General features: G+C 45.2%; 1 protein-coding gene across 1 annotated transcript in view; it reads left to right on the forward strand.

The window, feature by feature from the left end:
- Positions 1–22,108, forward strand: part of LOC126262319 (follistatin) — an 809,720-nt gene that overhangs the window by 566,510 nt on the left and 221,102 nt on the right. The gene's annotated exons all lie outside the window — the stretch shown is intronic.

Below are 22,108 nucleotides of genomic sequence, written 5' to 3' on the forward strand. Positions count from 1 at the left end.
GGAAAGTTGGTACAACTCTACGACAAACGTCTAAGTCGGATCGGCAACTATGGAGATAAGTATCTGTAAGTTGTAATTAACTGTTGCAAATAAAACAGTTTTGATTTTCACTGTGGTTTCCATTTCGCGATGTATCGTTCCTTACTTTCCGAATAGCCCTCGTATTGTCGTTGGCCGATCGTAAGGAAATTCAGAAAGACTTTCACAAAATTTCCACTTGGTATAATGAATTGCAGCTCTCTTTGTATGTGGCTAAATGCAGGACGATTCCTACAACAAATGGGAAGAAACCGATAGTGCTCGATTACAAGATTAGTAGTGAACATGTCGAGCAGTCACATCGTACAAGTATTTACGGATAGTGTTAGGGAAGTCGAATGTAAGACTTCGATTTATCTGAAGTATGTTGTAAAGAAAATAACAAACACGAGTGTAGTGAGAGCAGTTCAAGAGTATTTTTATTGATTTTCAAGTAAGCATGACAACAGAATTGAACGAATTTAGAGACTCGCTGCTAGGATCGCAACAGGACGGTACAGAATGTATGAAAGCGTGACAGGAATGCTCAGGGACCTTGAATGGCAATTCTTAGAAGAAAGACGACGTAGTTCTCACGAAACCCTGCTGGGCAAATCTTGGTAACCTAGAGGGTATCTGAAACACATTCGTCCAAGTTGACAAAACTGTACCTGCCACACGAATGAAAATAGAAATTCTGGGTGAATTGTAACTTAAATATCGAAACTAAAAGTTCGTCTTGTCACCAGCTGTAAGCTGCCAGTTTGTGTGGTTGTCAGTAGGGCTCTCCCTGGTGCAGCTAGCTCACACGTTCGTCCACCCAATGCGCGTCGAATTGAAATGTCGATAACACAACAATGGCGTCTTGCGTCTTCCGTTTCAACAGCCGCTGTTCAGTCATAACTGTGAGGTGAGATTGCAGCACTCCACCCATTAAAAAGTAAGGTGACAGCTATCAATTACTTGCGGTTTTTTTCTTTTATTTGGACCTTTTCTCCTTAGTAGACTTTGTGGGACCCCTCCCCTCCCCCCCCCCCCCCTCCCTCGCGTGATGTTTACCTTATGATTTTTAAATAATTAAATTTGTTGGATACATTCATGTTTAAGCTTCACACCTAAAGGTTATCTTCTATAAAGTGCACTTCTCTGTGAAATTGAAGGTGAAAATAATTTTAATAAAACTGTCTTGAAAGCTGCAAAATGGCTCTTTACATATGGTTTTCGCAAATAATTTTCGTAAACAGGTAAATACAAGATAGATTGTAACAACACCCTCTCTAATTCTTCACTCACTCCGTGGGCATTCATGTTTTTCCTCTGTAGTAATACATGTCACATCCATGTGTTTTGGTGGTACAGGAAGAGCGTAATTAGACTGCACCAGAGGTTGAAAATCCCGCTTCAGTTGTGAAGTTGTTTTATTATCACACGACCGGTTTCGGGCTCTTATAAGCCCATCTTCAGGTGCTGTAACTTGGTGCTGTGGCCCCCGAGCGCCGCGGTGGAGGTGTACCAGGCGCGGTGTTCTACCTGAACCTCTGGTATAATGCTCAGTTACGAATGTTCGTGCAACAGGATTGTTTGTAATTAGACTGTAGTGAATCGTCTATGGCGCACAGCAGCTCCACAGGCCGATGGGTGACCACACGCGTTAGTCGAACGCTGATCACAGGTGCACGCGAAGTTGCGTGCAGCGCCGACGCATGTGTGTGCAGCTTCTCACGGAGGGTAATAGCTTCGGGCGCAGTGTGCGCTCTTGTGCAATACACCGCCAAACCATGTGAGCTAGATCAGATTTTGTAATATCAGATTATAGAGCTCAAGAATATCTACATAAATCTCTGAGAGCACATGTTTATCTTTCGTGGTTGACCCACAATCCTTAAGTGACTTATCAAGCCGCCTGGCGCAGCGACTACAAAAAAAAGTTTTAGTGGGAAAACCATGAAGTATATCTTATTCCTGACTTGTTTTACATCTTTTTGAGATGTGCAGTTTAGTATTAACTATAATGATGTAGCTCTTATGGTTTACACAAAGTATTGCAAGGGAGCGCACTGACGGCAAACTTTTTTACATTATATTCCCATTTTAATGCTTTCCCGTGCTCGTGTTGTCGTTAAATGCAGCCGAAATTGATCGCTAAGTGCTATAAAAACGTAAAAAATGAGTCATCTCTGCAGGTTCGGTAATTTAAACGTGCTCGTGGGACAGACAGGATTAGTGGTTACTATTTTATTTATACAAATTCAATGTATTTACATAAATAATATACACACTGAGAACGCCCTCATTTTTAGACCTTTCATTCGATATCAATATGACATGTTTAATTCCATTTTGATTTTTTAGAGATGTGAAATTTAATTTAAAAAATCCGTCATATAACACTCCAAGTGACGCATCGAATGACACTCTTGCCAAAACGCTTCATTACACTAGTTACAAGAGACTTGAATGAATTGTAAGCCCTCCCCGGTTCTGTTGTAGCCCGTTGAAGCTATGTTGAAATGGAAAGCTTTTATTTGTTTTAAACATTGATTAAAACACTTGATTAAAAACATGCTTTCTAAAAAGTGCACTAAAAAGTGTTTTCAACGCGTGATGGATAGGTAAACATGTCAACCCTGATTAGTAATCGGACGAACAGGCAAACGAACAAAAAGGTTCTGCGAAAATAGTGTTAATCGTTTTGATGGATCCCTATGAGACTGACTTTATATCGATACATTATATGCATTCATGTCATTGAAACTTCACTTACTTTGCAGATGAAAGACAACATTGCTCGTACTTTTGAACAGTATGATTACGTAGCTTTTCAATTTCTCGATTTACTTGATCACTAAAACAGTTCTTGTCGATGAACTTCGTCTTACTTTCCCTCCACAAACGATTAACTTCTTGCTGGCACGTTTGTTACGCCTTGCCGGCCCGTCGCTTAACATTCGCATTGTAAAAATTTTGACACAAAATTCGTGCGGAGCACAATGCTTTACATGCATTGGAGAATAGCACAACTGACCCAGTCACAAGCAGTGATTTCGACCTGCACTGTAGTGAACTCCCCGACTGAAATCTGACACTAGTGCGGCGCTTGTTTCAAATAGGGAAATTCCGGCTGTACACCAAGTGTAAAGCATTTCGTTCAGTTCAGAGGGGCTATAAAAACTGGTGGGCACTTTATTATTGTCTATGCTCGGCATTAATTTTATGCAACCAAATGTTACCCATCATAATAATATCCACTCTCTAATTAAAAAGAAGACATGAGATCTTCATGGCCGGCCGAAGTGGCCGAGCGGTTCTAGGCGCTACAGTCTGGAACCGCGCGACCGCTACGGTCGCAGGTTCGAATCCTGCCTCGGGCATGGATGTGTGTGATATCCTTAGGTTAGTTAGGTTTAAGTAGTTCTACGTTCTAGGGGACTGATGACCTCAGATGTTAAGTCCCATAGTGCTCAGAGCCATTTGAACGATTTGAGATCTTCATGCTCCTCTCCTTCTTTTAAATGAGATATGGTGGGATGTTGCCGGACTCCTGCATCCCCTCCTCTCTCCTCCACTACATTTTGAGCTCATGTAATTAATGAGCGTCGCTAAGAAGCACACGGAACTCACATTGGACTTCGTTGGGGTGGTTGTGGAAAACTCCATCGGCGTGGCTCCCCGTCCAACAACGGCGGGTCAGCTGAGGCGATGCATAGCAACAGCAGTGAATGGAGTACAGAAAAGCCTGGCTGTCGTGCGTCCGGTGAACCAACAAGTTTGAGGTGCTGTCTTTCACTGAAACTGAAAATGAGCCACTGGGTCTCACTTCACCTGTTTTTCTGTCCCGTGTCAAGAAGAGACAAACACAAAAGAGTAGGCGTCTACTAATAGACAGCAATTCAAACGTACAGCGAGTGATGGTAGGCCTTAGGAAAAAGGCAGCAAGGGACAGGAAAGGACACGAGGTGCACTCAGTGTGTATGCCTGGCAGCGTCATTCAACATGACGAAGAGGCTATTCCAACAGCCATTGAGGGAACAGAGTGCAGCCACCTGAAGATTGTGGCACATGTAGGAAAAAATTATGCCTGCCGTCTGGGCTCCGAGTTCATACTTGGATCATTCCAGCGAGTGGCAGATAAGGTTGAAAATACCAGCCTTAAGCATAGAGTTTCAACAAAGCCAACAATATGCAGCATTGTCCACAGGACTGAACATGGCCCTTCGGTTCTGTTGAGTGGAAGGACTGAAACAGATTTCGAAGGTTCTGTGACAAGCTAGGCTGCGACTTCTTGAACTTGCACCGTAGGGTTGAGAACTGATTAGTTTAATTAACCGAAGTCCTTAGTACAGTGAAATTAAGGTTAATGTTAAAATTAATCCTGTCGAAATTATTGCTGTTATAGGGAGAATGAATCTTGATTTTTGTGACTTAATTTTTACTATCGTGAATTCTCAGGGTAACAAATGGGCCAGGTGTGCATTATACGTCATAGGCTGCTACTCAGGTGGCTGACTGGTGTGGGGTGCACACAAGGTTTTTTTGGCTTAGGCGTCACTCCATCCAATACAGCTAACGGTAGCTGTAGGAAACCCAGAAGTATCAGCGTAAGATCGAAAGAACTGTCTCCCACAGGTGAGAGTATTAAAATCCTAATCGTTAACGGCCGAAGCATTCGCAACCAAGTGCCAGAGTTTGAAGCCCTCCAGAAAAGTAGTGACGCTCACATAACACTAAATACAGAAAACTAGTTGAAACCGGAAATTGTTAGTAGTGAGATTTTAGGGGAAATATTGAGTGTATATCGAAAGAATAGGCAAATGAAAAATGGAGGTGGTGTATTTGTCGCAATAAACAAGAAACTCAAATCTACCGAGACAGAAACTGAAGCTGAATGTGAGACTGTTTGGACAAGACTCAGTATCAGGGGTGGGCATATGATGATAAGAAACCCAATCCGCACTTTTCTCACATGACATACTGAAAGCTTTCTATGATGGCAGCCAGGTAGATGCAGTAGATCTTGATTTCCATAAAGCATTTAACTCAATAGCACGCGTAAGTTTATTGTTAAAGGTACGATCATGTATGGTCTCAATGAAATTTTATCAAGTGAAATTTGTGACTGGATTGAGGACGTTTTTTTGGTACATAGAACGCAGCGTCTGATCTTCGATAGAGAGTCATCGTCAGATGTTGAAGTAACTTCAGGTGTGCCCCACGGAAGTGTGTTGGGACCCTTGCTGTTCATGTTGTATATTGATGACATTAACGGCAATATTAAGAGTAACTTCAGACTTTTTGCAAGTGTTACAGGTATCTATGATGAGGTACTGTCTGAAAGAAGCTGCGTAAATAGTCTGTCAGATCTTGATGAGATTTCAAAGTGGTACAAAGATTGGCAACTTACTTTAAATGTTCAGAAATGTGAAATTGTGCGCTTCACAAACCGAAAAAATGTAGTCTCCTGAACCGTGGTACTACCCAATTCTTTAGAAAATCAAAATTACAATCTCACCACAGTTATTTAAAGGAAATAGGAAGACCGGGATCACTGGTGATGGACAAGCTTGTGATTGTTTTACATTTTTAATTTGACTCAAAGCAGACTTTATAATAAACTTCATTTCGGACATTTGCCCTCTTACTGATGCAATATACTCGTACAAACCTTTACTTTCATTGAATTACATAAACACGAATAAGAATCATTATTCTGCGTCCGCAACCAAAATCATTGATAGTGGGCACAGTGAAACATGCTTATACTAAAAATGCAAAATGAGCCAACTAAAAACTTACACATAGGAATAATAACAAGTTGCACGTTCAATACAGATACACAAATGATTAACATAAGTGTTAAACAAGAAGGGCTAGTAATAACCAATAAAATGACTTACAGAAACGCATATATTAACAAGATAGCCTCAATTAATTAACTGACATAATGACTTAGAATGACTCCCAAATTGCACTTAACTTTAGAGAACAGCGTTAAGGCCCATAGCAGTGTTTGGAAGCAATAACGGTACGGCCGGCACGCAATACGAGCGTTCAATCTCCACGGCTTGTGCACAGGGTCACATAGCAGGCGGTATATATTTATATATAGTCCGACCGGCCCCACAATGAGCGATCCTGACAAGAATCCATAACCACGTCGACGCCAGGGAACGAGCAGTCTTAACAAATGACCTGCAGCACAAATAGATTGCAATGAAAACAAGGTGAAATCACAGCCACACTGGAATATATAATAAGCACGCCCCCAAATTCTTAAGGAGCAATACTCTAACATTACCCGTCTCCCAGTGAATTAGCAGGAAACTTAGAGATCACTTCCAGTTGTCTTAAGGCAAATAAACATACAAAATGCTGCCGTGACAAATGATTAAACCATTAACTCTGGCTGCCGGGCACGTACACAACAGCAGCCAGTCCCAAAGCGGACTATATGTCGTAAAATAAGTTAAAATTTGCTTGAAAATCACTTAAAACACATACTCCACGGATGATCAAAAACGGAATGAGGAACATCAGCCTTCTTAAAATAGCCACTGTGGAACCAAGTTCAGAATCATGTCCGGCAACTACCCATGCCACAATAATTTTCAACAATCTCCTTAGTTAAACACAGAAAAAAAGTCTTACGTAACTTAGAGCTTGCAAATTACGAGCTTAGAAGCTGTTCAGCGTTAGACGAATCACCGACCATAATTTTGCACGTCAAGGCGCCCAATGATCGGCACCGTACATCCGGCGCGCGCCAAAAGACAAGTGGCGTCAAATCGAAAGACGAACGGTCTACCCGACGGGAGTCCCTAGTCACGCGACATTTACATTTTACAACTGAAATTTATTGCAGAATTCAAATAGTCTTTCTCCTCTCTCATTCCTTGTCACAAGCCCATATTCTCCTGTAGCTTCCTTTCTACTCCTTACCCTACAACTGTAGTATAGTCGCCCATGACTATTAGATTTTCATCTCCTTTTACGTGTTGTATCACTTTTTCAATATTCTCGTATACTTTCTCTGTCTCTTCATCTTCATATTTCGACGTTGACATGTATGCCTGTACTATCGTTGTCGTGTTTGTTTGCTGTTGATTCTGATCAGAACAATTCTATCACTGAACTGTTCACAGTAACACACCCTCTGCCCTACCTTCTTATACATAACGAATCCTACTCCCGTTATACCATTTTCCACTATGCTGATATTACTCTATACTCATCTCGCCAGAAATCCTTGTCTTATTTCCACTTCACTTCACTGACCCCTATTATGTCTAGATTGAGCATTTGCATTCCCTTTTCAGATTTTCTGGCTTCCCTGCGACGTTCAAGCTTCTGACGTTCTACGCCTCGACTCGTAGAACGTTATCCTTTCGATGATTATCAATCTTTCTCTCATGGTCACCTCGCCTTTGGCAGTCCGCTCCTGGAGGTTCGAATGGGGCACATTTCGGAATCTTTTGCCAATGGAGAGACCATGATGGCACTCTTTCAATTACAGGCCACATGTCCTGTGGATACACGTTATGTGTCTTTAATGCAGTGGTTTCCATTGCCTTCTGCATCCTCATGCCATTGATAATTGCTGATTCTTCCGCCTCCAGGGGCAGTTTCCCACCCGAAGGACAAGAAAGAACCCTGAACCCCTGTCCACCCCTCCGCCCTCTTTGACAAGACCGTTGGCAGAAAGAAGGTGACTTCTTATGCCGGAAGTCTTCGGACACCAATGCTGATCATTAATCAAAAGCTGGCCGCAGTGGCCGTGCGGTTCTAGGCGCTACAGTCTGGAACCGAGCGACCGCTACGGTCGCAGGTTCGAATCCTGCCTCGGGCATGAATGTGTGTGACGTCCTTAGGTTAGTTAGGTTTAATTAGTTCTAAGTTCTAGGCGACTGATGACCTCAGAAGTTAAGTCGCATAGTGCTCAGAGCCATTTGAACCATTAATCAAAATTTGAGCCGTGGCGGGTTTCTAGCCCGGGCCCGATGACTTTTTGATTACAAATGAAAGACGCTATCCCTACACCATGGCACGTGTATGTGTATGTACTGTGATTCCATGATGATGTTACAAAGTTTCAGGTATGATGGAGAAGGATAAATGTATCAGTCTGCGGTAAGGGGCACTGGACCGGGAAAGAGCGAGTCGAAGGTTATAAGTGAAAATCGTTCTGACACCTCTGACAGTGGAATACACGGACCGATATTGTTGTTGCTAAGATAGTAAGGTAGGTGACTTTCAGAGGTGGCAGTATGGACGAAAATGAGAAGAAAATATCTGGCTATCATGGATTTTAAAATGCATACCTTAACAGTTAAGAGCAGTTGTTCAGAAGAGGCGATGTGTTTCACAGTACGAAGATGAACAAGTGCTCATAGCTCCTCAGGCATGCACTTTGGAGCCCATACATATTGGACATGGTTTTCTCGTTTATCCTGTTCCATCATCCCTGAAAGTTTGTAACATCATCGCGGTATCGCCCTGTATGCATACATATACACGCGCCAGCGTCTGTAAGTTCGACACTCCCCAATATCGCAGGATGTGTTCCCAGACACGGATTCGTATCCTCATTTTGTTCCTCAAGACACCTTCTACATCCCCTCGAAGTTTGTCGGTGTAATTTTTAAACACCTTCTATATCACTTTACGCATTGTAGCATACTCTCAATGTAAGAATGAGAAATTCGATCTTTTTTACGTGTTCCAAACGTCGCTTTGTGGCAGTCTGGGGATCTGTCTGTTGTTTTGCAATTACGTATTGTTACTGCCAGAAGATCTTTGGTGGTTGTGTCGTGTGGGAAACGATTCAAATATGCAAATGTGTGTGAAATCTTATGGGACTTAAGTACTAAGGTCATCAGTCCCTAAGCTTACACACTACTTAACCTAAATTATCCTAAGGACAAACACACACACCCATGTCCGAGGGAGGATTCGAACCTCCGCCGGGACCAGCCGCACAGTCCATGACTGCAGCGCCTGAGACCGGTCGGCTAATCCAGCGCGGCAGGAAACGATTCGATTACTAGTTTACTGTGTAGTATATTTCTTTGTGTTGGGTGTTTTCTCTGCTTGTTATACACTCCTGGAAATTGAAATAAGAACACCGTGAATTCATTGTCCCAGGAAGGGGAAACTTTATTGACACATTCCTGGGGTCAGATACATCACATGATCACACTGACAGAACCACAGGCACATAGACACAGGCAACAGAGCATGCACAATGTCGGCACTAGTACAGTGTATATCCACCTTTCGCAGCAATGCAGGCTGCTATTCTCCCATGGAGACGATCGTAGAGATGCTGGATGTAGTCCTGTGGAACGGCTTGCCATGCCATTTCCACCTGGCGCCTCAGTTGGACCAGCGTTCGTGCTGGACGTGCAGACCGCGTGAGACGACGCTTCATCCAGTCCCAAACATGCTCAATGGGGGACAGATCCGGAGATCTTGCTGGCCAGGGTAGTTGACTTACACCTTCTAGAGCACGTTGGGTGGCACGGGATACATGCGGACGTGCATTGTCCTGTTGGAACAGCAAGTTCCCTTGCCGGTCTAGGAATGGTAGAACGATGGGTTCGATGACGGTTTGGATGTACCGTGCACTATTCAGTGTCCCCTCGACGATCACCAGTGGTGTACGGCCAGTGTAGGAGATCGCTCCCCACACCATGATGCCGGGTGTTGGCCCTGTGTGCCTCGGTCGTATGCAGTCCTGATTGTGGCGCTCACCTGCACGGCGCCAAACACGCATACGACCATCATTGGCACCAAGGCAGAAGCGACTCTCATCGCTGAAGACGACACGTCTCCATTCGTCCCTCCATTCACGCCTGTCGCGACACCACTGGAGGCGGGCTGCACGATGTTGGGGCGTGAGCGGAAGACGGCCTAACGGTGTGCGGGACCGTAGCCCAGCTTCATGGAGACGGTTGCGAATGGTCCTCGCCGATACCCCAGGAGCAACAGTGTCCCTAATTTGCTGGGAAGTGGCGGTGCGGTCCCCTACGGCACTGCGTAGGATCCTACGGTCTTGGCGTGCATCCGTGCGTCGCTGCGGTCCGGTCCCAGGTCGACGGGCACGTGCACCTTCCGCCGACCACTGGCGACAACATCGATGTACTGTGGAGACCTCACGCCCCACGTGTTGAGCAATTCGGCGGTACGTCCACCCGGCCTCCCGCATGCCCACTATACGCCCTCGCTCAAAGTCCGTCAACTGCACATACGGTTCACGTCCACGCTGTCGCGGCATGCTACCAGTGTTAAAGACTGCGATGGAGCTCCGTATGCCACGGCAAACTGGCTGACACTGACGGCGGCGGTGCACAAATGCTGCGCAGCTAGCGCCATTCGACGGCCAACACCGCGGTTCCTGGTGTGTCCGCTGTGCCGTGCGTGTGATCATTGCTTGTACAGCCCTCTCGCAGTGTCCGGAGCAAGTATGGTGGGTCTGACACACCGGTATCAATGTCTTCTTTTTTCCATTTCCAGGAGTGTATTTTCTAAGATAGAGTACAACTCTGCCTCATTTCGTGTTCAGCCACCGCTTCCGTTTCGTGGTCTTCGACACATGAAAGATCAGTCACGTACACTATGTGATCAAAAGTATTCGGACACCTGGCTGAAAATGACGTACAAGTTCGTGGCGCCCTCCTTAGGTAATGCTGAAATTTAATATCGTGTTGGCTCACCCTTAACCTTGATGACAGCTTCCACTCTCGCAGACATACGTTCAATTAGGTGCTGGAAGGTTTCTTGGGGAATGGCAGTCCATTCTTCTCGGACTGCTGCACTTGGGAGATGTATCGATGTCGGTCGGTGAGGCCTGGCACGAAGTCGGCGTTCCAAAACGTCCCAAAGGTGTTCTATAGGATTCAGGTCAGGACTCTGTGCAGCCCACTCCATTACAGGGACGTTGTTGTCGTCTAACCACTCCACCACAGGCCGTGCATAATGAACTGATGGTCGATCGTGTCGAAAGATGCAGTTGCCATCCCCCAAATGCTCTTCAACATTGGGAAGCAAGAAGGTGCTTGAAACATCAATGTAGGCCCGTGCTGTGATAGTGCCACGCAAAACAACAAGGGGTGCGAGCCCCCTCCATGAAAAACACGACCACATCATAACTCCACCGCCTCCGAATTTTACTGTTGGCACTACACACGCTTGCAGATGACGTTCACCGGGCATTCGCCATACCCACACTCTGCCATCAGATCGCCACACAAAGTTTTCCCACTGTTCCCAATCGTCCAATGTTTACGCTCCTTACGCCAAGCCCGGCGTCGTTTGGCATTTACCGGCATGATGTGTGGCTTAAGAGCAGCCGCTCGACCATGAAATCCAAGTTTTCTCATCTCCCGTGTAACTGTCATAGTACTTGCAGTGGATCTTAATGCAGTTTGGAATTCCTGTGTGATGGTCTGGAAATATGTCCGCGTATTACATATTACTACCCTATTCAGTTTTCGGCGGTCTCTGTCAGTCAACAGACAATACCGGGCTACTGCACGCTTTTGTACTGTACGTGTCCCTTCACGTTTCCATTTCACTATCACATCGGAAACAGTGGACTTAGGAGTGTTTAGGAGTGCGGAAATGTCGCGTACAGACGTATGATACAATGACACGCAATCACCTGACGACGAAAGAAGTCCGTGAGTTCCGCGAAGCGCCCCATTCTGCCCTCTCACTGAGGTCGTGATATGGAGTACCTGGCAGTAGGTGACAGCACAATGCACCTAATATGAAAAACGTATGTTTTTGGGGGTGTCCGGATACTTTCGATTATATAGTGTTTCTGTACAAGTGGCCGCGTATTTTATCCTTGCTACGATCGCAATATCGACGAGTGCTTTCCAGCACAGTAACGACGCGTGTAAGGGATCGCAGATTGTGGAGACTTATTAAAGAGCTTGTCACGGAACGACCAACCTGCTGCCCGGCTGAGCGGGAGTGGGTGGCGTATAAAATATGTGGCCGGCGTGAACAGCGGGCCGGCGGCCGCGCCTGCGCAGACCGCCTGCGCGCGGCCGCGCCATGAATGAACGGCGGCCGCGGTGACGTAACCTTGAGCGTGTAGCGGTGCCCGGCCGGCCTGCCCGCGCCGCAAACTACCACCCGATCCGCCGCCGCCGCCGCCGCCGCGGAAGACTAGACGCCGTCTGGCCAGCTCCTGGCGATCGCACTGCCACTGCGGTCGTGGCGGGACGGGACACCTATACACTGTAACACGTTCCGCCATCCTTGACTCGTTGTCTCCTTACAACAGCATCCGCCTCCGTATCCGAGGTCGTTATCGCTCGCTGTTACAGTGGCGGTCGTTCGAACCGGAGGTAGCTGGTACCTGTGGCTGAACATATTTTCCTTGCCGAGATTTGACGGGCAAAACGAGCATGTCGTATTAGTCTTGATCGTCCCAAATAACTTTTTGTCCAGAAGCACAATAAAAAATTTATCAAGCAAATGCTGTTTAGTTACCAAGGTGACAGTAATCAGCATAAGTAACCAGCATAATTGCCTTTCTGGTACGCCTGTTCGTTATGATGAGATTTTCACTCTGCAGCGGAGTGTGCGCTGATATGAAACTTCGTAGCAGATTAAAACTGTGTGCCAGGCCGACTCGAACTCGGAACCTTTGGCTTTAGGGGGCAAGTGCTCTACCATCTGCGAGCACTTGCCCGCGAAAGGCAAAGGTCCTGAGTTCGAGTCTCGGCCTGGCACACAGTTTTAATCTGCCAGGAAATTTCAGCAGCACTTATTTTTTAAATAGAACCTTTTTCATTCTGATAATCAACTTCTTCTCCTGAATATCTTTTCGAAAACGTATCTCATTGTACTAAACACGTAAACTTGAAGTTATTGACAACGTTACACAGAACTGACGCTGTCATGCCTGTAACAGCGCACAGTGTACGTACGTAACTCGTCAACTTGGCAGGAGTTGACAGTAAACGAAAATGAAAATACAAGGAAAAAGACACCAGTCATTCAGTCAGCGGTCTTCAGTTAAAAGTTGTTCGTAGCTCTCGGTCCAGAGGTTAGCGTTGCTTTCTCTACTTCCCAGGGTCTAGAGCCCTATTCCCGGCACCGTCGGGGGGTTTCTCCGATCGGAGACTGGGCGTTTGTGTTGTCATTTCACCTCATCACCATCAAAGCGCAACAGCCGCAGTGGTAGTTAAACAACATTCGCTCAATACATTTTTCATTTTAGTTCTGGACGAAAAGTTATTTGGGGCGGTCATTATAAGTGGGACACACTGTAGTCTTTTTGTAAATCAAAGAGCGAGCAGCGATCGTGGTAGAGGAGAAAGAACGATACAAATGTCGTACAGGATGACTAAGAGCGAACACCTCGTTTAGTAAGCGCAGTTCAGCGTGTGGAAGATTCTGTCCATGTGCTAGGCCGATCAAGTCCGTCGAGGCTGCGTTGGTGTCTCGCAACTTCAGTGCCGCGTCACTTGTGTGGCCACAACCGCCGCACTGGAATCGCACCTTTAGGCCGGAGCCACACGAGTGGAGTATTTCCGCCAACGGGCGGAGAGACGCAAGAGTCCTGGTAGTCATGCGGCTATCTGCTTCGGAACAAATGCGGAGGGCCAATTATCGAGTCACCTGCTGTGCCTCTAAAAAAATTGCTTCCTGAAAAAGAAGCAATGGTACATTCGCGTAAAAAGTTAAAACGCACTCTTTTCGGATTTGCTTGTCTTTTGCGCTATGCAATCTTTCTCATTCGACTGTTAGAAAACTATTCGATAAAATAAACTTTTTTACTCTTCTTATAGTCTGACATCGCAATTTGATAATGGCCATTGCAAACGGATTCCAAACCCGTGCGAAAGACCTAAACTGCGTAGGAGGAATCGATGGCACACACATACGGCTGGTGAAACCGAAGGCGAGTGGGTCGATCTTTTACAATTATAAGCAGGATTTCTCGTTCTCGATTGTTCTCTCAGCTTTGGCCGACTCAGATTACAGATTATTTTCTGTCGAAATTGACCCGTTGGAAAGGACTCAGGCTGAACAGTGGTTAAAAAATAATTGTGGAATATGTGAATGAAAATATGTTTTATGTACCAGGGCCCTGTGGCTTACCAAATGCCAGAGAGATAGTTACGCCGTATGTGTTTGTTCATGAGGAAGCATTTGCAACTGCTCCGATGTAAGAGTATTTATTTTTAAGGCACACTTTGCTTCAAATGGCTCTGAGCACTATGGGACTTAACATCCTTGGTCATCAGTCCCCTAGAACTTAGAACTACTTAAACCTAACTAACCTAAGGACGTCACACAACACCCAGTCATCACGAGGCAGAGAAAATCCCTGACCCCGCCGGGAATCGAACCCGGGAACCCGGGCGTGGGAAGCGAGAACGCTACCGCACGACCACGAGCTGCGGACGCACGCTTTGCCAACACTGTTGTGGTACGTAAATTTAATGTATGTTCTATTGCTAAATGTACCAGCAAACTCCTTTTATGGTGTTATTCTCTGATAAACATGACTTTTATGTGTTGAGTAACTGCGGAGGGAGGAGGTAACCTGTCCCTTAGTGGATCACGTTGTGTTACTAACTGAGAAATCAGTCAAGTGAGCATCTTCGCTAAAAAGGGACCACGACTCCAACACTCAGGAAGGTCTGAACCGACTCTTCGCATTTTTGCAATCTCCAAACGGTTCCTCAAACTAGTTTCACTATTGGGCCTTTCCAGCTAATGTCACCATAACAGAATTCAGGCAGGCGCTATAATTGGCGATTTCCTCCTGCCACTAATAGCACTCCCCTGCAATGTGCTGTTTCCTGCCGGGGCTTTTCAAAGGTTTACAACCAGTCTTACTCTCTATCTTTTCGGTTACTTTTTCCCCAACTAAGAAGGGCTCTGCAATACACAGGTTGTGGCAATGTACTGCATTTAACTTTGTGGCTGGTTGCCGTTCCAATGGCTCCGTTACCTAATGGACGGAAAATGTGTGCGCTCTGCGTCTGTGAGTTGTGGAAACTTGGTTCTGCGTTGGATCGTATTGTAACTCTTTGCGAAACATGTTTTGTGAAGCGGAAATTGAGGACCAGTCCAGCATTTACATAAACGAACGTGGGAAACTGACAAAATCACAGCCAGATTGGCAAGTATACCATTAATCATCCGCGCGGATTTTATCCTGATCTGACTCACCTTCCTGTCCCACAAGTTAGTGCAGTGTGCGTTACACTATAATGTCAGGTAGAGGTTTAAAACCAGTAGGTGCTGGAAAAAGCCTGCCAATATGGGCAATTCACTGCCTGTTAAATCATTGTTCGGATCCAAAATTTAGTTTTGGGGCTCGGGATCACAATTTGTTACAGTCTTCCCCCCCTCCCCCCCCTCTAACCCTCCCGCTCATCTCTATCCCCATACTCCTCTCTAACCAATCTAATTTTTTCTCGGCACCATTTTTAAGGTGTGTTTACGCGTGCAATAGTAATAATAATAAAAAAAATATTTTTAAGGAATACAAAAGTCATAACAATTTGTTAACGTCAATGCTTCGTACATGACTGCAGTGTAACTTCCAAGAAACTGAATTTCAGAAAACCAACCTACAGTATCTGAAAATTATTCACCTTAAAACTGTAATTCGAGTTCAGAACGATTATAGCAACAGATTCCCACATCTTTGAGAATATCCGAATTTACATAATGCGAAACTGAAGTGTGTAATCACCATTGCCTGTATTCAACTTAGCTCTGCGACTGTGAACGCAGGTCTGTGCACTATGGCTATGCGAACAATAAACGAGGAAAACGCTGTTTCTTTCGATAATTCCACTCACGTCTGGAAAACAGGTCTTTTTATTAATTTTGTTCTCATTGGAATGGTAAGAGGGCGGGGGGGGGGGGCGGATGTACTTTTCCGTTCCCTCATAACTTACTCAATTTCTTCTTGTTTTCCGGATAAACCTGTAGATTCTTGAACTATGTCGGATTTGTTATAGGCAGCAGGTGCAGTCACTTGATGAATGGCTGCCTACCTGACCGGAATGTTGTCTACCACACGCGCATCCACGTGGACAAGGGATGGAAAAGCATATGTTGTGACCAGAAGAAACTATTTTCGTCCGGCCACAACTGTGGCTTCTTTGCTCGCTCTGGGAGAAGGTTCATCAAACTAAAATACGTGAAATATTAGTTCACTTTATTATATTAATGAATTAAAGATTTGCTTAACGTTGACATGCATCTTTGTCACAGACATACTGGATGATTTGCAACTGTCATAAAGTAGCAAAGCCACACTTGATGCACTAATTTAAAAAAAAAAAAAAAAAAAAAAGCTTTTCTCTTGAAGTATAAGGTTCATCATTAACAACGGTACAAGTTCATCTGAAACTTTAACTAGGTGCTAGACACGATGCTGACTGCTGTAGCTGAGCTGTAGCGAACTCGACAGAACTGCTGCATGCTCGATACTATACTGGCCTCAGCGTGGGGGCACCTGCAGTGGTGGGGAGCGCCGTGTTCTACACGAGCGCATCGTTGCGGATTGCACCGAATCCTGGCTAACGTCTGTCGTATCGATATGCGTTGCCGACTTTGGTGTGGCGCCGCGGTCTCTGGACGATACCACATTATTCTTCTAGGTTTGTAGAATTTCGAGTTTGGAAACCCTGTCTTCGTACAACGGGAGCATATTGAAAAGTACTGCCTCGGAATATTTTACGAGAAAACTCTTAAATCTTTTAAAATAAGACGAACTTTGTCAACATTATAAATCTTTATTCTGCATTATTTATGACGAACATATTTCTCCCAACGAGAGACCAGTTTGTTGGTAACCGTCATTGTAGAATGTTTGACTTTGTTGACAGAGCCACAAGCTAACCTCTGTTTCCGCCGCTTCATCGCTTTCAAAGCGAGGCCTTGTAGTGTAACGACGTAAGTTTCTTATAAATGATTTTCTTTCGACATATGACCATGTGTAGACTTCGTCACCTACGTCAGTTACAACCCACTTCAAAATTATTTATATTCTTTTTAAATTGTCTCAGAATGGTTCTCGAACCAAACTGTAAAACATCATTTGAGTCGTATGCGCAGAATTACGTCACTCGGGCCAATTGGTTTGCGTAAACTTTTTCAATTTAGATGTCGTTTGTTTCTCCTCAGAAATTATATTGATACACGTTATCTGATTTAATCGATATTAGAACCACATTGAATAAACTTTTGAGATTCAAAGTCGCGATGAACGCTGTCAAAATTCAATAATCTTGTCAAATATATTATTAATTCATTCACATAATTCTTCATAAATAAATCCTCGGAACACGTATTTCAACTTTAGTAGCATGCACTAGTTTATTATCTTCCTACATACAGACGTGAACCTGAGCCTTGACGAGACAAAACTAACATTTTCAATAAGATTAAACTTCCTATGATATCATTGTTGTACAAAACATTACAAATTATTCATTTTCAATTTTTAGAAGCACGACGCAACAACTCGGTTTCAGGATCTTCTGTTGCTCTTTGGCTGTCGACCCGCGACGTATAGTGGCCAGCAATTTTCTCTCTGGTCCCGGCAGCGAAGATGCTGTCTCCGTTCGTTGCGCCGCCCTCTCCGTACATGAAACATAAAAAATAAATACAAAAACTTTAGACAATTCACAACCATTACAAATATTACAAAAATACATAAACAAAACTAAATTAAACTTATATTCACCTGCAAACTGGGCTGACACTGGTGGATGGGTGACGCTTCAATTTCGTCCCACTACAGCCTCCGAAGGTTCTTCAAGTTTTGGAAACAGACCAAAATCGGATGGGGCTAAGTTAGGACTATATGCAGGATGACCGATGACAGTGAACCCAAGTTGTCGGATTCTTGCATATGTCACAGCATTCGTGTGTGGTCTGTTGTGTTGGCAGAAGAACCAACACCGTGTTACTAGTGGATGCCGAAATGCACGCGTTTTAGCTCATGCAGGCTGGCGTGAGGAGGGAAGAACTATACTGACGTGAGGCCTGGATCATGACAAAAAATTAGAATTCAGAAAGAGGGCGTAAATAGTTTGATACTTAACTTTAATCCATTAATGATGAACGTCGCTCTTGACGGTACATGAGTCAATATTATCTGTTCAACTTATAGCAACTGAATATGGCGCCTTGCTAGGTCGTAACAAATGACGTAGCTGAAGGCTATGCTAAACTGTCGTCTCTGCAAATGAGAGCGTATGTAGACAGTGAATCATCGCTAGCAAAGCCGGCTGTACAACTGGGGCGAGTGCTAGGGAGTCTCTCTAGACTAGACCTGCCGTGTGGCGGCGCTCGGTCTGCAATCACTGATAGTGACGACACGCGGGTCCGACGTATACTAACGGACCGCGGCCGATTTAAAGGCTACCACCTAGCAAGTGTGGTGTCTGGCGGTGACACCACATGCTCCATGTGTGTTTCGAATTCGTGCTGCCGGCCGCGGTGGTCTCGCGGTTCTAGGCGCGCAGCCCGGAACCGTGGGACTGCTACGGTCGCAGGTTCGAATCCTGCCTCGGGCATGGATGTGTGTGATGTCCTTAGGTTAGTTAGGTTTAAGTAGTTCTAAGTTCTAGGGGACTGATGACCTCAGATGTTAAGTCCCATAAGGCTCAGACCCATTTGAATTCGTGCTTTTAGTTTTCTGAGGGTTTATCATGCACTGACATAGATACGTTATACACCGCCAAGTCACATGCTACAATTGGGAGTACTCTAACGGCAGTGGGTTGCAACTTGCGTCAGCGAAAAGGGGGAATCGATTGAGTAATACTCATGACATGTAATACCTGAATGATATTGAGAACAGAATAAAAAATTCGGCGGCATTACTTTTTATCACGCCCTCGTACTTTATTCCCCGTAAGTTACCCGAAAAATTTGGAAACAGATATATCTAAAACTACCAGAAGAATAAAATGCTACTATTGTAACACAAAAAAAGGACTATGTCCTGGGGAACTTTAAAGAATTTCAATCAAAACATTCTGATATATTCGCGCTTTTTTACTCGTTAGTATTAGCACCCAGGTTGTGCAGTATAAAACATCGCGTCAAGAAAAGTAACATAATATATGATGTCATGTCGTACAACATGACGGAGGCCATATTCTCTTCCAACTTGGCATTTGTCTCGTCATGGAGTACGACACAACGTGTCAATAAAGTTTAGGATGCATGCATCCTCACTCTGGAATACTTCGTATTATATATGCACAGCCTCTCTCAGATACTTTCTATGGCAGATGCCACCCATTCTCTAGAAGCACATAAATTTATGTCTATACCATACGTGTAACATGGGGTGGGTTTAAGAGAGCTCACTGCTCTGTAAAAGTACTGTTAACTCGTAACGAAGTGCGAATATATCAAAGTGTTTTCATTTAATTGTCTTTGGAACTGCCAGATAAGTCGAAAAGCTAGTTCCCTTCCTTTAGATCCCTAACTCTGCGACATGCGCAACGTTCATTCTGTTTCCCAACTTTTACTCTACCGTAATTCTGACATTAGACTGCCTTAGCTTGGCAACCGATATAGATTTTTGTTGACTCGGATGACGACTGATCCGGTATAGGTTTTTTTATTGTCTTTCGAACCATGTTGCTCATATCGTGGCAACGGGTAAAGCTTTCATAAAAAAGACAACTACCATTAATTACACGTAGCCTATTTCTGTACCTTACCTCAAAGTTTAAACCGATTCACACAAGTTTGAAACATAGGAGTGGTGTGCGCAAAAGTCTCAGAAAATGTGTATTTGGCACGTGAATTCTGAATGAAGCTAGATTTTTGAAAGTGAGCTTTCAGTTTCATCGTAAGAATGCATATTTTTATCTGTTTTATTCACTTTAAACAGTTTCCGTGCATTCAGCTTACGCAAGAACTAATTTTACGTGTTACATTTAGCTCGACTTTAAATCATCGTTATCTTGACGAAGGATTGAGATTATTGGATAAATAATATTTGTTTTCAGAGCTTCTGTAAAGTTTGGAAGATAGGAGACGAGGTACTGGCAGAAGTAAAGCTGTGAGGACGGGGCGCGAGTCGTGTTCGGGTAGCTCAGTTGGTAGAGCACTTGCCCGCGAAAGGCAAAGGTTCCGAGTTCGAGTCTCGGTCTGGCACACAGTTTTAATCTGCCAGGAAGTTTAATATTCGTTTTGACATTATCCATTAATGTATCTTCGAGCAAAATTTGAAGCGATTCGGTCAAGTTCAAAATATAGAAGTGGTGTGCTTCGAAAATCTCCCATTGAAACGTGTTTCTTTTTTCCATTTAAAACCTAAACGAAGAAAGATTTTTTTTTGTCTTAGACCGAGGACCGATACGCCTGCGCACGAAATTTGAATCATCAGTCTCGCTGCAGTCCGGAGTTATTTAAGGGAGACTGAGTTTGCAAGTAAAATTCAAACAGTGAACATACGAATGGAGCCGTTAGCTGAACTCTGATTTCAGCTCAGTTAAAATCTTTTGCAAGAGGAATTAATCGATTCGTAGAATTTACTTGGGCGCCAGCTCTGGTTCGTCGTTCACTTTTCGCTTAATATATTGTGGTTTAGTTACAGGAAGACATGTTCGAATGACTATAGAAATGACTGCTGGCCCGGGCTGTACCAAAAACTTTTCACGCCATGTTCCTAGCTGGAATAGGTACCGAGCACCAAGATCACCCACTCCCGAACCGCGATTCCGTGCGAGGTCTTCTCAGACACACTGGCTACAGCGCTCCCACGCTGTAAGGGTAATCGTTTGTTTCTTTTGTTTGTTTATGACACCCCCCCCTCCACTCCTCCCCTAGTTTACGCACCTCCTTAAGCCAGCCTAGTAGATTCCGACCACAAACCATTTTGACAAATCACGAAAAGACAGACCCAGGCTGAAAAAGAAAGCTGAAAAAAGACTCGTTGCACCGCATACGGATACTAACTTTTCTTTCTTTCTTTCTTTCACTTGTGCCTTTTCCCGCAGTTAGGCAGGGTCGTAATGCTTAATCGGATTTGGCAATGTTAGTTTAAGGGGTGGCCGGATGCCCTTCCTGCCACCACCCCGTACCCCCCCGGGACAGAATTTGTGTACCCCAACTGTCTGCGACTAGTGTAATCCATGGAGTAGTGCGAAAGTGTTCAAATGTCTGCGAGCTAGTGTAGCTAGGCGGGATGTGGGGACCATCCTAGTATTTACCGAGGGGATGTGGAAAACCGCCTAAAAACCACATCCGGGTTGGCCGGCACACCGGCCGTCGTCGTTAATCCGCCGGGCGGATTCGATCCAGGACCGGCGCGCCTACCCGAGTCCAGGAAGCAGCGCATTAGCGCTCTCGGCTGACCTAGATACTAACTCTGGCATTAGAAATAGCCAATAGAACGAGAGGAACAGCTGCTAGGACTGATACAGATCCTGTGGACTTCGAACAGCTACGCGCCAATCATCGGAGAACAACAGAGCTGAAGGTGCCGTTGCGTCAGGGTGCACGCTCCACGTTCTCTTCGTTTACGTGTGCACAGACGAAGTTAATTGAGGGTCAGTCCTGTATTTAAGTGTTGAGCGGTAAGTGGGTGAGCGGCCCCACGGCCATCCCGAGTACGGGCCGGTGTCGTAAGCCGTGCCGGCGCCTGCCCATTGACGGGGCAGCCTCTCCACAAGGCCGGGACCGCGCAGTCTGGGACCTGTCCCCGCGCCTGCGCAGACCGCGCGCGACGCCGCGCCGGCGAAACACGAGTACGCCACTCAAGGAAAGCCACTGTCTGACGGCGCAGCGCGTGGGAACGCCGCCCGCCGCAGGACGTGTCGGTGACGTTCGGGGAAATCCGTTGTCGCGGGCGCCTCACTCTGCGGTGCAGGTACAAAGAAATGATGCCAACCAACAGCCAGCCGACGGTATACGGCTCCCTGGAGCAGCGTTTGTGGTAATGTCGGCAGATGCAGGACACGTGCGGCACACGTGAAGTATTACGTCAAACCAGTGGCGCCCCCGCAATAGCCTTAGGGGATGGGTTGGACCTGGGGGGTGTGGAATAAGACAAGTGGAATCTTGTCAGTAGCCGTAAAAT

The sequence above is a fragment of the Schistocerca nitens genome, chromosome 6 (genome assembly GCF_023898315.1).
Source record: "Schistocerca nitens isolate TAMUIC-IGC-003100 chromosome 6, iqSchNite1.1, whole genome shotgun sequence".
Lineage (NCBI taxonomy): Eukaryota > Metazoa > Arthropoda > Insecta > Orthoptera > Acrididae > Schistocerca > Schistocerca nitens.